This window comes from Echinops telfairi, unplaced genomic scaffold (assembly GCF_000313985.2).
Source record: "Echinops telfairi isolate 266 unplaced genomic scaffold, ASM31398v2 ScPeMD7_2;HRSCAF=8, whole genome shotgun sequence".
NCBI classification, from domain to species: Eukaryota; Metazoa; Chordata; class Mammalia; order Afrosoricida; family Tenrecidae; genus Echinops; species Echinops telfairi.
Genome location: NW_022103898.1, coordinates 12,058,047 through 12,068,399, shown reverse-complemented (window position 1 = coordinate 12,068,399; position 10,353 = coordinate 12,058,047). Strand labels below are relative to the sequence as shown.

The 10,353-nt window shown below is 45.7% G+C and overlaps 1 protein-coding gene and 1 non-coding gene across 2 annotated transcripts in view; both read right to left on the bottom strand.

Moving 5' to 3' along the window:
* The window catches only part of SREBF2 (sterol regulatory element binding transcription factor 2), a 65,872-nt gene that overhangs the window by 40,955 nt on the left and 14,564 nt on the right, over positions 1 to 10,353 (bottom strand). The gene's annotated exons all lie outside the window — the stretch shown is intronic.
* Positions 2,685 to 2,848, bottom strand: LOC115870849. The gene has a single exon (XR_004046956.1). It is a non-coding gene; the product is annotated as a U1 spliceosomal RNA (small nuclear RNA).

Sequence of the window (10,353 nt, the reverse complement as noted above, 5' to 3'; positions counted from 1 at the left end):
GGTTGGGGGCGCAGCATATAGTTTGGGTACTAAAGAGGTTGAATGTCTTATGTCTGCAAGCACTTTGTTATTTCTGTTACTGTGTTGAGGAAAAAGAATGGGGGCGTAGTGGGTTATGCATTGGGCTGCTAATTGCAAGATCAGCAGTTTGAAATCACCAGCTGCTCCACGGAAGATGAGGCTTCCTGCTCTTATAAAGAGATACAGTCTTGGAAAAGCCAAAGGGGCAGGTTTACCATGTCCTATAGGGTCAAGTCAAAATCCACACGATGGCTGTCAGAGTTTTTGTTTTTTTGTTTTGCAATCTGAGGAACACGTGGACCCCTCTGAGCTGGCCTTCTCATTTGTAACACATGGCTGACCTAACTAACATAGCTAACTTTTGGAGTTGTTGACAGAAAACTCATGCTGAGACTACAGCATGGGGCCTGGCACTTAGTATCAGCTAGTATGTATTATTCACTGTGTTTCTGACAGTTTTACTTCAACTCTTTACTTCGAAAAGGCCAATTTGTTCCAATGTGATAGCTATATCACAGAAGAATTTGAGCACAACATGAAGTCTGTGAGGCAGAACAGTGGGCACATACTTGCCTGCCACCCAAAAGGTTGCCAGTTCAAACCCACCAACTGCTCCACTGGACAAAGATGTGGCAGTTCTACTTTCTCCTATAAGGTCCAGATGAGTCAGAGTCAATTCCACGGTAGTGGTTTAAGAGAAACATTAAAAAATTCAGACAACCACCTCCAGCTGCAAGAAGCTGTGCAGGAATACACAGATGGCCCACCAGCATACTTCAAACCCACCAGAGTTACACCTCCCACCTGATTGTAAACAACCCTACTTCCTCCACAGCACAGTACCCCACAGCTGGAACCTTCCCCTGCCCACTTCACAAACAAACCAGTGTCGTATTTATTGTGAAACTTATATACTTCCTCACTGCTCAGTACCTATAAAAACTGTGCTATTTTATTCGGTTCCTATTGACTGTGAAAGGAGCCCTGATGGTATAGTGGTTACACGATGGGTAGATGGGTGGCTAGCTGCAAGGTCAGCAATTCGAAACCACCAGCCACACCTAGGGGTCTATGTGGGGTAAAGAGTAAACAGACTGGGGAAGCCACAGGGGCAGCTCTACTCCTGTAGGGTCGCTGTGAGTTAGCATCAACTCAAGGGTAGTGGGTTTGGTTTTTGGTTTATTGGTTGTGAATAGTACAGTAGTCTTTGTGGTTTTGTTGTTATTAATTAAGTTTTGGAGTGCTGGGCCTCAACCTCGTTTCTCCCATAAAGCCTTGTGGTCTTTATCGCATGAGTTGGCCCGACATGGGATATTTAGAAATGCATCTGTCGCATTACAGTAGAACCGAGGGTGTAAATGTTTCACTACTGTGTAGTGAGGTCACATGGCTTTTGTGTTACACTTTAAAACGGGCCTATCCCTATGATTATAGGTGACTGCTAGGGACAGTCATGCAGGAATATGCAGCCCACACACAGAAGCTTGTTGTGAGGTGTGCAGGCAGCTGGGAGTGTGGCTTGAGTTCTACAAAGAAACTCATCGGGCAGGGGAAGCAAACCTGGGAGCCAATTTCCAACCAAACCTATCCCGCCCCACTCCTCATTAAAACAAAAAATCAGATGCAGAACAGTACAAGTCCGAGGTGACCCCAGGGTGGTGGGTTGGGCTTTTCAGTTTTACCCAACCTGACGGTCAGTTGTGAGATCGAGTTCCACTGTGTTATCTGTGGTCACCAGTGCTTTCTCCAGGACCCAGGGAGGAGTCCAGGAGCCTAGCTCTGCCCACCAGGCAGAAGCGCTGGCCCCCAAGAACAAGGTAGACATGACACAGAGTGAGGGCTCTGACAGGCAGACTGGTGTCCAAACCCACCCCACTCAGACACTCGGGCTCTGGGTCACCTTCCTCTGGAGGGAGGAGATGCAGAATGATGCTGACTAACAAACTGGTGACTCAGACAAGCTTTATTTAAGCAAGGGATGAGTGAACTCTTTTTACTGGCATAGAAACCACACACAGAAATTGGGTAGAGAGGGAAGGGGGTGTCCTAAACGCTGGAGCTTCCTGACATATACAATCGTGTCATATGTTCCTTTATATGCAACAAATACGACATAAAAATGAAACAAGACATTTAACAACTAGGAGAGAAAAAGGCCTACAGAAGACCGGGAATAGCCCCAGAGGGCCCAGCTCGGTCACAACCCTGGCTTCCAGGGTCTGCTTGGGACTGGACCCAACTGGTGGTTTCAACCAGAGCAGTGCTTGTCCTCTGATCCTGCCTCCCAGGGCCCATTCCTCTGCCAGGTTCACTGAGACCCTGTGACAACACAGAGGATTTCATTCCCTTGCCTTGGTTTCTAGGGCAACCCCCTACTTGCTGACTGCTTCCGTGTGGTCCAAAAGCTTTTCCCAACAAATCAAGTTTCTTAACCATGAGTTTCAGAGCTTGCTACCAGCTGCTTGCTCCCACTACAAAGCATTTTACCTGCCCCCTACCCCACTCCCTGCACCTTTGTTCTTCCCCACTCTGGAAATGTCCCTCCTTGCCCATTCTGTGTGGCTTCTCAGCCCCATATCCAGACCATGGCTTCACAACAACCTGCAATTACTTTGACCAAAGACTTCTCCCCATTAGAACCAGTCTTTTTCACCCCCTTATCTCAGGGCAGAGTACGAACGCAGTCCCCCATGACCACAAATTATGCAGTCGAGTTTCCCACATTTGAGGAAATCGCAGGGGTCAGCACATCTGGAGTACAATGGATACGTCTCGTCCTGGGAAAACCACCTTTAAGATCCTGGTATCTCTTTTTTTTCTTAAGCTCTTGAGCCCAAATGTGACTAAAAAAAAAAAACCTGTCCAACAATTAAAAATGTCAAAACCAAAAACAATCAGAGAGGAAGAGAGGGCCCCATCTGCAGCTCTCTAGACTGTAACTATCTGACTTTTTACTCACTGCTGACAAGGGCCTGGATTCTGCAAGGTTAGATGTTAATGGGAAAACCAGTAAGTTGTAGGTGATTTCTGGCTAGGAGAAAAAAATACCCCAGCCTGTGGTTTTTTCACTACTGTAGGGCATGAACCAGATTATTTAAATCTGCCATTTTTCCCCTGCATTCCCTCCTCTCTTCTGTCAATAGCCAGCTTCTTATATTTGCCTTTGAGCTGCTACCTTATCATCTTGCTAGTTTCCTCTTAGTGAGTCTTGGCTGTGTTAGGTCCGTTTTTAACACGTGGAAGATGATTTTGCCACATTAGATGTAGTAAACTGTTGTTCTGGCATCTCTTGCATCTTTTGCTACCAAGAGTGTCCCTGTTAGCTGCTACCAAAGTCAGTGCGGGACTTCTGGTGGCCCTATGTGCAAGGGAAGGGGCTTTAGAAGCAACGTGATTAAGTGCTTAACCATGAACTAAAAGGGTGACAGTTTGAACCTACTAGCTGCTCTGAGGAAGAAAAATGTGGCAGTCTGTTTCTGCAAAGATTACAGCCTTGGAAACCCCACAGGGCAGCAGTCTACCCTGTGCTAGGGGTAGCTATGAGGTAGAATCAAGTCAACAGCATCACACATGAGAGCGAAAGGCTACTCTGCCCTGGGCCCTTCCTATGATGGGTTGTAGGTCAAACCATTGTGATCAACAAAGCTGCCACCAACTGAGAGCTAGAATTAGATTGCCAGGCCTTTCATCCTACTGCCTTAGTCTAAAAGCTCCCTTGAAACTAGTTCAGTATCATAGGAAAATCCCAACCGACACTGGCAGGCAGGATGGTAGCTAAACATGAGGTGTACTGGCTGGGAATTAATTGAACCTGGGTTTCCTGCATGGCAAGGGAGAATTCTACCATGGTGTCACCACTATTCCCACTCCACAGTACATGACAAAAACCCTCACTTGAATGACAAAAACCCTCACTTGGAGCACCAAGTACCTCTCCAAGCACCAAGCACCCTGGTACTTTAAATTGGCATTTCAGAAAAGCAAATGTTTATTAATGTTTGCCAGGGGATCTAGGGAATTATTACTTCAGGGGCAACCAAGTTTCTATTGGGAGATATGGAAAACATTTGAAAGAGAATATCGATGATGGTTTACAGTAAGTGAATGTAGTAAATGCCACTGAATTGTGCACTTATGGTTAAGATAATAAATACTGAGATCTGTGTATTTTACCACACACGTCATCACTGACTCACTGAAATGTTCTCAGAATCAACTTTCATGCAAATGTAAAAATGGAAGCCAGACACTGACAGTTTTTTTTTAAAATCTGAATAATCTGGGAACACTGGGCTGATGGATGAAATTTCTGCAAAGTGCCAGTTTTGACGAAGCTTAGCATATAACAACATGTCTCTTTCTTTCATAGCTTTTAAAAAATATAACTTTAATTTTGAAAAGGCGAAAATGTCCAGATTAAACTCCCTGCCAGTGAGTCAATGGCAACTCACAGTGATCCTACAGGACAGGGTAGAACTGCCCACTGTCCCCATTAGTTTCTGAGACTGACTTAAAAAATAAAAATAAAAAAAAGACCCCGAGACTAACTTTGTTAGGGGAGCAGAAAACCCTGTCTTTCCCACGAAGGAGTGACTGGTGGTTTGGAACTGCAACCTTGTGGTTAGCAACCTAACTCATAACTACTAGGCCACCAGGGATCCTCTAATGTCCAGATTAGCATCCAAAAATTTAAACTTTGCCTAAAACCCAGTGGTCGCAATGTTTACAAGCAAAAACTGGATGATAAAAGTCATTTTCTGATAAAAATATTTTTGTTTTTCTTTAAAATGAAAATATACAGATGACAACTGAAATGGAATTCACTCAAACTGATTGTCCATAGACAGCATCATGTTAATCATGATCACTAATACCGGTACCCTGAGAACCCTGAGAATCAGGCTTATCACTTTTCTTTATAAGGAAAAAAACCAAAGTTCAAAAAGATAAAGTAACTTGGCCAAGGCTCCCTACATCCACCACAAAGTGGGCTGGCACTTAAGTTTGCCCGAGTCTCTTTTCCATGAACCCCACCCCAACCCCTTAGCCCACCATTTAAATGACCTTCCTTGGACTTTCCATTTCCACTATTTCCTCTCAGCATAAGCTTGGAGAGAGCGGCAAAGCAGCCTTGGACTGGCAATAAAACATCGTGTGTTGAGGGGCTGGGGAGCTTATGTAATCCATCTCAGGGTAAATATTAATCTCAATGCCACTACTGAAGATCACGCTCAGAGAAAGCATGTTGACAGTGTAACTGGCTCACCAGGGAACTATTTTGCCTGGCTATAATTTGTAAGTATACTTTTCTAACCAAATCATTACACTATTTCCCAAATGAGACCTTCTGTCTTGACAATTTGTTGCATTCCTGAAGTTTTCTTCCCCCCTCTTAAAATCATTGAACAAATCAATAAAGACATATCCCACAAGGCACAGGCAAGCCCTACTGTGTGCATCTTAATCATTTCCCTCCCAAGGCTCATGGATAGGTAAGAAAAACATTTGCCTAGAGAGAGATGCTAGATGGTAAATGTTAGCATGCAGAGAGAGAGAGGTAGCTGGTGTTAAGAGGAACCTGCTGGTGCATGTTGCTTAAAAATCCACCTTGGGTTTGCCTTTTTACAGCAAGTTACCTCACATTCATGTGCATGTGTGTAATTACATATTAAGTTTAAACATGGTTACTGACTGGAAAACAACTTGGTTAGCCCTCAGTAGTGAAGTGGCGTTTAACCTCTGGGCAGGCACTTTTTGCAAAGGTTGTTCTGTAACCTCCAAGCTCACTCTGTGAGTGGACAGATGAGGCAGTCAGCACTCTCTTTGGGAGACTTAACATGTATAAAGAAAGCACTTGGAAAGTGGGAGTCAGAGAACTAGTTAAATACCAGAAAGGGCTGCAGGTGGCGCTGTGCTCTGATCTCAGATGGGTAGATCAGTGGGCAGGTTGGCGACGCCCTGCTCTCTCCCAATCCAATGCTCCTTTCACAGGCGCGCTGGCTGCCCAAGTCAGGGTCAACCAGGAACTATACCATGTGTCCCCACCCATGCAAGGGCCTCACCCTCAGCTCAGCCAGGCAACCCAGCCTCCAAGCCTTCCCTAACCCTGATTGCGAGGCATCAGATTCTTGGCTCGGCACATCTGAAAGGCTCGTGCCCCTGATGCTATCACTGCTTTGACAGAGGTAAAGCCTACACACTTAGAACTGAAATCAAGAGACGACCTGTGCCAGTGAAGAGCAGCTGGCTAAGAGAAAAGGACTAACTAACTGTTAGCATTTATGAAGCCTTGTATTAGTCTGGGTACTTTAAACAAGTCCACAGAAACTCATGTATAAGAGTTTTATATACAGGGTAAGTGCACATCAAGAAAACTTCCCAACCCAGTGCTGCCCAAGCCCACAAGTCCAACATTAATTAACTCATATGTCCAACATTAATTAACTCAGATGTCCAACACCAATCCACAAAGTCCTCCTCCATCTCACAAAACAGACGCAATGATGCCGACTGCAGGAGGAAAGATGAGTCAGTGAATGTGTAAGCATCTCAGCGCTGGGAGGGGTCTCCACACGGGTGCTCCAGCACCCAGGGCTGCATCGGGGTAGGTCCATGTGGCTTCTCCTCAGGGATGTCTTGCAGAAAGTGAACCTTGCCAGCTAAAGCAGGGAACTGAGTAAGGCAGCTGCACCCTGGTCCGACCATCAGAAAGCAAGAGACCTGAGAACTAGAAAGGCGAGGCTCACTGAGCCATTTATCCCTCCACCCTTCAATTAACCCCACATGTGTTTATCGGCCAGGTTGGCACAATAAACTATTTCAAGCCTTAATGATTGTGTTCAGCACTTTACAGAGACATCTTCATTTTATGTCCAACCGTTTGATGCAGCTGTCCTTGTCATTTCCTCTCTAGCGACAAGGAAGTAAAGCAACAGAGAAGTTAAGCGGCTTGTCCAAAGCCAGCCAGTCAACAAGCAGATGAGCTAGCATTTCGAGTTGGCAGCCACAGGGATGTCACCAAAACAGAGCCCGACACAGAGAAAGTACTCAGACAGCCAGACCTGGCCTGTACTTCCATTCTCCCACACCCCGCCCACACATTGTCCTGTCCTCCAAGGTGCCTCTGAAACAGGAGACGAAAAGTTGAGCAAGATGGAGAGGGAGACATTGAGAGACCGGTCCAGCATGATCATTTCACAATGACAGGCAGGCCCCAGCCACTTCACTTGGAAGTATCTTTGGATGGTGCAAGGGTGAACAGAGTCTACAGAGAGGGTTCTCACCCAGTCCGGTCCCTAAGCGGTTAGGCAAAAATAAACCACTCCAACTGTACCCCAAAGTTCCCTTCTGTTGAGCACCACACCCCTACATCTCCCTAAGACTAAGGAGCAAAAACAATTGCAAAGCAGATGACTAAATCATGCTCCAAGCTTGTGCCCCAACCTCGCATGTGCCACCTGCCCAGTAGTTGGCGCCCCTCGTTTAAGAGAGAAACTCACCAATCACCATGCAGTGGCAAGGGCCACAACAGAAAAGGGCCAGGTAGAGAAAGTGGAGTCCGCAAGGCAACTGGCAATGTCCCGCTGGCAGCCAAATGGAGGGTTGTGGAACAGGGGTTGGGAACATAAGGAAGGCCTAGTGCCACTCTGGGACATGAGGGTTGGGTTTGGCGTCAGAGGCAAAAACTGTAGTGGGTATTGGCCAATGTAACTCTGCTGCCTATCATTTAACTCCCCACAGCACCCTGACCTTCTGGAGAATCCCCAGAAGGGAGGGCACAGGTGAGGCAGAGCCTTGGCACAGGGTAATATCCTCACCAGGCGGCTCCCAGCCCACCCTCCCTGATGTCTGCCCTACTGGGTCTTCTTTGGTTCTAGCTCCTTCTTGAAGTCAGTGGGCAACTCTCCTATAAACTCCTTTTCTGTTCAAGCTAGCCAGAGGTGGTTCTGGGCAGACCACTGAGAATCCACACTGATATAGAACCTGCTGAAGCAGGGCAGGGGCTGGTTAAAGCAGTCTGAGAAAAAACTTTTTAAATGAAATATTTTATTCTTTTGGTTAACATTTGCACAAGAGAGCGTCACAAAAAGTTAATGGAAAAATGGAATTATGAAATAATGGAACTTGTCTGTGAACTTGTGGAGCCTTCTCATAGAGCAAATTAGGCTCCCTTTTAACATTTTAAAGAGCCCCCAGTGGCATAGTGGTTACGAGTTGGGCTGAGATCCTCTAGGTCAGCCATTGGAAACCATCAGCTGCTCCTTGGGAGAAAGAGGTGGCTTGTCCTCTTGCAAAGTGTTAGTCTCAGAAACTCAGAGGGGCAGTTCTACCCTGTCCTAGAGGGTGGCTATGAGTCAGCCTGGACTCAATGGCAGTGAGTTAGGCTTTTTAATATCCTTAATACAAATTCTTCCACGCCATTGGTTACATACTTTCCATTCTGTTTGTTCTGTTTCCTTGGTTGAGCTTCCCTTGCCTTCTCACCTTTGCTTTGGGGTAAATACTGGCCATTGGGTTACAGTTAACTGTTTAAGGAGGCATACTACTCACAGGTGAGATCATTTGACAATCTAATCTTACTTGGCTGAAAGGTGACCTGAAGAGACAGACAGCTTCAGTTCCAGTTCCAACAGTCCCTCATCAGGGTGATGATGTTCTTGGGGGTTCCTCTCCTCAATATGGGCCAATGAGTCTGGCCATTTTCAGGGATTTGAGCCTTGTTTTACACTTTCCTAGCATTCTTTCCAGCACTTTGGGGTGTGTGCCTGGTTAGAACAGCCATCAGTGGTAGCCAGCCACCATCTCAGTCTTGTGGTCTCAGGCTAGAAAAAGGTTGTGGTTCGTGGAGCTATGTAGTTGTGTGGGCTTGTTTCTTGTTTGAGTCTTTGATTGCTTCATTGTCTTTTGTTCATTGAGATGGCTGCTCACAAGCTCGTAAGACATCAAATGTTACTCAACTGTGTTAAGCCAATTGTCTAAGGGTTTCCCAAAGTGGATGATACTGCCCCACCTCCCCGGAGGGAGCACAGGAATGATCCTGGGGGCTGCAACAACAGGTATCTATACTTTATACTGGACTACAAGCTATAATACAAATATTTTTACTTGCCAGAGGTCAGTGAGTAATTTTTTTTAAGGGGGTCGTAGGCGAAATTAGTTTGGGAACCTAAGTTGATCCCCAGACTTTGGCCTTAAGTCTTCTGACCCAGTAAACCAATACTGCCAGTTGTTTGTGAAAGATAGCACTCTTGATAACAGAAAGATAAGCATTAATAAAAGGGCAGCCTGCAAATCCCCTAATACCCCATGTATTCAGCAGCAGAAGTTAAGGCACACACACTGGTTCAGTCTGGAACTGGGCACCTTTCTTTTTTTAATAAATTTATCATGAATTAGGTGAAGGTTGACAGTAAATCATCAAATTTGTCATCAACAATTCAGATATGTTTTGTTTCATTTTTCTGATTTCAATCCCCTCAATTGATATCACTTATCCCACTTCCTTCCTGTTTCCTGTTTCCATTCCTTTCTTAACCCTTCTGAACACTGTTTTTGGGAAATACTGCCCTTTTGATCTAAGTTGATTATTCTAAGTACCTTTAGAATACTTAAAGATGCTTAAAACCTCAGCTTAACCAGCTTCCTCTCTGATCCTCCTCTTCAGTGCCCCTCCTGGAGGCTACCCTACTCTCTGTCACTGAATTGATTCTGACCCAAAGCAACCTTATAGGACAGAACAGAACTGCCCCTATGGAGTTCCAAGACTGTAATTATGTATGGAGTACAAAGCCTCATCTTCTTCTATAGAGCAGACTGGTGGTTTTGAATCGGTGATTGCCCCGACCCGCGGGACTTAGTTATTCGTGGGGGCGAGGAGGACCCAGCCTGAAAGAGAAACGGGCGGAAAAGAAGAGGGAGACCAAGCAAATTCGTGTCAAGGTCTCAGTTTATTGTTTAAAAAAAGCTTGTTATATAGTAGGAGATTAAGTGGGGAGGATAGGGGGGGAGGTGAGTGAGTCAACGGGAGTGGGAGGGGTTTACACATAGATTGTTCTTGTACAATCCCTTCTGCGGTTAGGACATCTGGCGCTGGAACAAGGTGAGGTCTGCCAGTCTCCGGAGGCACAGTCAATCTTGGGCAAATCTCTGAGTCACGTAAGTAGTGGGTTATCAGAACTTATTGACATCTGAGTCATGTAAAGTTCGCAGTTGATCTTGGGCAAACATCTGCGTCACGTAAAGTTCACAGGGGAGGAAAAAATGAAGGCTTCAGCTCCTGACAGGTGATTGTGTGGTTAGCAACGCAACATGTAACCAACTACACCACTAGAA